Raw genomic sequence first — 5,825 nt, 5'->3', positions numbered from 1 at the left:
TCCCTCCCATTCCACTACACACTCCTCCCACCTCCCCTAGCTCCAGATCCACTCCTCTATTTCCTTTAGAAAGAAATAGTTCAGCCGTTAAAGGCTAAGCTCACAAGCAAAAACATAAGCTTAGATGTTAAATACAAATTCATTTGTAAATCAGAACTAAATATCCCTTGCTGTAGTAACCGTGGGCCTACTTTTACAGGCGTATTCGCCATTTCCATTTTCTAATGCTCCCTGTACACACTAATTTTACCCAATGTTAATGAAATATAAGTATTATAATTTGACAAAAAGAACCAGTTCTAAGTTATGTGTTCCAAACATTTAAAGAGAAACTTTATTTCAATCATATTCTGCTTTACAAATTTAACATATATGCCACACAATCATGATATGTGCAAGTCACTGGATGTATAAGTAGAATGCATAGACTGATAAATACAATGTATATGAATATACATTTTAAAGCAGGAGCCTTGCCACAAGGTGTGAGTGAGTGAGGAATTTTGAGTAAATATCTACAAAAGTTGCAAAATGCCAGAGTTAGAACTAATGCATTTGATTTCACATAAACAGACACAAATGCATGCTTACATACATATCCTGACAATTCTGTTAGGAGTTATGTGCTAATTACAAATTAGTAAATTATAATTTATCTTATTTATAAGGTAAAACACAATGGATGCTATTTTCATAATTTTCAGATAAATAAACATATGTTTATATATCTATATATATAAACATATATATATATATATATATATATATATATATATATATATATATATATATGATTCATCAGAATACTGAACACAAATTTTGAAACATAGTTGCAGAGTCAATAATCATTTATGTGGATGTCATATATATGCAATAACCAAATATCTACCTTTTAAATATTTAAATATATTTACAAAAATATATATACACATATATAGTGAGCACATTTAAATTTTCTCCCTTAGTAATGCTTATCAAAGACACTATGCTGATAAGTAGGTCCAAACAGATCTTTAATCCTTTGGCTAAACTTTCATTTCTTCTGGTATTTTATTGCTTGATGGCCTGTATCATTACATACTCTGTCTCTCTGAGTATTTAGATCCTTCTCAGAGATGTGAGATAATGAAGATTTATTTTTGCAAGTGTATTATTATGTGTATGTCTGTGTGTAGGTCTGTACACATAAATGCATGTATCCACAGAGTCTAGAAGATGCTATTTGATGTCCTCAGCTCAGAGTTATAGGCAGCTGTGAGCTTCATGACCTGGTTGCTAAGAACCAAACTCAGGATTATCTCTCTAGTCCCTGATATATGCATTTTAAAGTGGCTGAGTATGAGATATGAAGTGCAATGGACAGATCATATTTTAAGGAAATCCAAGAATGATGATTAATACTAGACATATCAGTGTTTGATGTAATACAAGGACTTGGGCCTTAGGCACTGAGATAATTGCTATGAAGAGAATCTGAAGAATTCCTCTCAAATTAAATAAGAATACAAACAGTAAACAATGGTCAAAAGACAAAACAAGGCAATCTTTATCAAAAGGTTCAGAGCTGTGTATACTCTAGAATCCAAATTCAGACTTGACATAAAGATATAATTGTTCAAATAGAATGATATTTATATAAAAATGAACACATAGACTCTAGGGAAAGATTAGGGAAGCAGAAGCTAGCCCTTGTTATCTGTTCAGTAGCTTTTGTAGAAGGTGGACAAAAGTATTGTAGATAAGGCATGAACATTTCAACAAAGAAAATTGTACATCACCGTGTCAGAGAATAAAATGGAACACATATTTTATGATATATCATATATAAAAATAAAGTCAGATTGGACAAAAAAGACAGAGTATACTAGAATTGGTCAACATTTTTTATTAATTTATTCTTGTTACATCTCAATGGTTATCCCATCCCTTGGATCCTCCTATTCTTCCTTCCCTCCCATTTTCCCCTTATTCCCCTCCCCTATGACTGTTCCTGAGGGGGATTTCCTCCCCCGTACATGCTCATAGGGTATCAAGTCTCTTCTTGGTAACCTACTATCCTTCCTCTGAGTGCCACCAGGTCTCAGCCTTATTCATAATAGCCAGTACATGGAAACAGCCTAAGTGTCCTTCAGTAGAAGAATGGATAAAGAAACTGTGGTACATATACACTATGGAATACTACTCAGCTATTAAAAACAAGGAATTCCCAAAATTTGTGGACAAATGGATTAAGCTAGAAATGATCATAATGAGTGAGTTAACCCAGAAGCAGAAAGACTCAAATGGTATATACTCACTTATATCTGCATACTAGCCCAAGTGGCATGTCCCATGAAAGCCTTCACTTACCAGGAAACTGGGACAGAGGGGAGGATATCCTATTGGGACTCTAGATGAGAGAAACAAGGGAGAATAGCAAAGTAGAAGGATCCAGAGGGTCCTAGGAACCTACAAGTAGAACATTACGATAGGCAGATTTGGGCCCAGGGGTCCCGCTCAAACTAAGGCACCAGCAAAGGACAATACAGGTGGTAAACTTTAAACCCCTACTCAGATCTAGCCAATGGGCAGAACATTCTCCACAGTTGAGTAGAGAGTGGGTATGACTTTCACACGTACTCTGGTGCCTCATATTTGACCATGTCCCCGGGAGGGGGAGACTTCGTTAACATTTTAAAGCTCTCAAAACTCATACACAGTGACATATTTCCTCTAGAAAACTTAGACTTTCCGCTAGAAAATCTAAATCTCAGAAACCTCCCAATCAGCCCACAAATTGGGGACAAGAATCAGATCCTCTAGAAGTGATTGTTGAAATTGCCATAGGATTTATCAGAAAAAGTGAACACAGGGTTCACCACTTTGTTGTAGAATCAACATCATTTATCAGAATGCCGTAGATACACAACAACCAAAAGTTCTCCTTTCAAATAAACTGTTAGATAAAATGGATGTCTTCAGGCATAAACTTATTGGGTAATTCAAATGCTAATTTCTCTACTACCATGTTGGATTGCAACCAATGTTCTGAATTTCTGTTTCAATGTTGTATAAACAATACTCCAAAATTGTACCCTGATATGTCATTAGAGGGTCTCAGCCACTTGCTCAGCAGAGTAGAGAATAGGGCTAAACTTTCAGTTAGAAAGGGGAGGAGGAGTTAAAAAGGAAGTATGGGATTCAGCCAGGAGCAGCAGTCCAGGATACATCAGGAGAGATATATCACATCAGGAAAGCTAGAAAGCTGCAAAGTTCAATTATTTCTGGGATGTGCACTAGGGGGAAATCAAATTAGCTCAGTATAATTACTGTTCAGTTCTTATGCTGTGAAGCTTATAAAATTAATATAATGAAGTCTTAATTATTTTTATGGTAGCTGGATTAAGAGAGAAAGTGAGAAACCAACACAGTGTTATAAAACTAACAGATATCCATATGCAAAAGAAAAGAGTAAGGCATTCATCAAATTCCATTTACAAATATCAACTTAAAGTGAATGAGAGACTTGACTTTGAGCCTGAAACTAAAAAATCTCTCTCTCTCTTTCTCTCTCTCTCTCTCACACACACACACACGCAAACACACACACACGCACACACACACACACACACACACACAAACAATCGATTTTTAACAGCGATCTTGGCAAAGAGTTTTACATACAAACTTAAAAGAATAAGCAACAAAACACAAAAAACAAACTGGATAGTATCATACTTAGAATATTATGTACCACAATGACAATAAAGAAGTAAACAAATAACCTAATGATTTGTGAAGAAAACATCTGAAAACTATAATTTTATTACAAATATATAAAGTAAGAAAACAACTCAATAATATCAAAACAATTTAATAATAAGACAAGACCCTCAATAGATGTGACAAAAGAAAGAATGCAGATTTTAGAAACCAGTGTATAAATTTTCAACAGCATAGTTAATAGATGTGCTAGTTAAACTCTTGATTCTATTACACAGTTTCTAAGATAAATACCTTTTTATTCTTTTCTCATACATTATATCACAACTACAGTTTCCCCTTCCTTAACCTTTCCCATTTCTTACTACATCCCTTCCCTATTAGATCTACTCCTCCTCTATTTCCATTTTTAAAAAAAAGCAAAATTACATTGGAAATTCCTGGAATTGTTATTCATTACTCTATATACAAATACTACTAAAGAAGACTAACATTATTTATTGCTTTCTATTGGCCTACATGTTCCCCAATAGGGAGATCTATTTCTCCTGGAAGATCTATTTTTATTGATAGCTGTATGTCTGGTAATAAACAATTGATAATGAAGCAAAAATAAGTTTTTAACATCACAATTACTCAAGGAAATGCAAATTGAAAGGGCCAAGAGATATCACTTCACACTGATTAGGTTGGATTATAAAATAAGGGATAGAATTGACTGTAGATGAGTTAGCAGGCCTGTGTACTCTTGAAGGTGATGTAAGTTAGCGCAGTGACTATACAGAAGTCTGTGGAGATTCCCCAAAATAAACATAGAGGGTGCATGTGGCTACTAAAGTCAGCCTATTCAAGTGCTGTCTGCATTTCATGTTCTCTGCAAAAATTAAATCTCAAGTCAAAATACAGGCTCAGTGTAAGGGTCCATCAAAGAACCGGCAGACAAAGCAACAACGCAACATTCTTCAGAACTACATGGACAATCTTGGTATAACATCAATGAATGTGAAACACTGCACTATCAAATGAAATTACCCAAATGTTAACCATCACAAATGGTCTAAAATCTCTGGAACAGAGAGTACTATGGCATTAGCCAGAAGCCCAGAATATCACCTTTGATGTTAAATGATAGAAAATTGCAGGTGCTGGGAAATGGGGCTAAGTATATCTCTTGTAAAGCAGGGCTGTTATAGTTAACAACGATGCCTTTTTGCTTCAAACTTACTAAGAGTGTTTTTTTTTAATTTTATGATCAGAAAAAACTAATAACTATGTGAGGTAACATATTTAAGTAGATTAAGATATTTCACTATGTATAATATATGAAACCTTCATGCTGTGTGCTATGTACACGTTTAGTTATCAATTAAAAGTCATCAATTAATTTCTCTCACAAAACTATAAAATACATAGATGAGAACGGGAGAAAGATTGTTTGATTTTTCCTTGATAACAAATGTTCATATGCAAAAATGACCCTAAGAAAAATAATTTATAAACTGGAGCTCATTAGTGTTAAACTATTTTGCTTTGCAAAAGGGAAGGCCAAGAGATTCTAAAAAGTAAGGCACACTCTGGGAAAAATATTTTCAAAACATTATATGTGATTAAAAAGAAAACTCATATCCAAAATGCATTAAAAATAAAAATCTGTCCTAGAGATCTCTGTCTCTTTATGATCAAATTGTTTACTTTCTTTCTGGGAGTTTAAAGATTTTTATTTTTAATGCATTTTGGATATGAGTTTTCTTTTTAATCACATATAATGTTTTGAAAATATTTTTCCCAGAGTGTGCCTTACTACAAGTAGAACATTATGAAAGGTAGATTTGGGCCCAGGGGTCCCGCTCAAACTAAGGCACCAGCCAAGGACAATACAGGAGGTAAACTTTAAACCCCTTCCCAGATCTAGCCAATGGTCAGAATATTCTCCACAGTTGAGTGGAGAGTGTGATACGACTTTCTCACGTACTATGGTGCCTCACATTTGACCATGTCCCCTGGAGGGGGAGACCTGGTGGCACTCAGAGGAAGGACAGCAAGTAGCCAAGAAGAGACTTGATACCCTATGAGAATATATAGGGGGACGTAATCCTCCTCAGGAACAGTCATAGGGGAGGGGA

The sequence above is a fragment of the Acomys russatus genome, chromosome 2 (assembly GCF_903995435.1).
Source record: "Acomys russatus chromosome 2, mAcoRus1.1, whole genome shotgun sequence".
NCBI lineage: Eukaryota > Metazoa > Chordata > Mammalia > Rodentia > Muridae > Acomys > Acomys russatus.
This window is presented reverse-complemented; position numbering follows the sequence as displayed.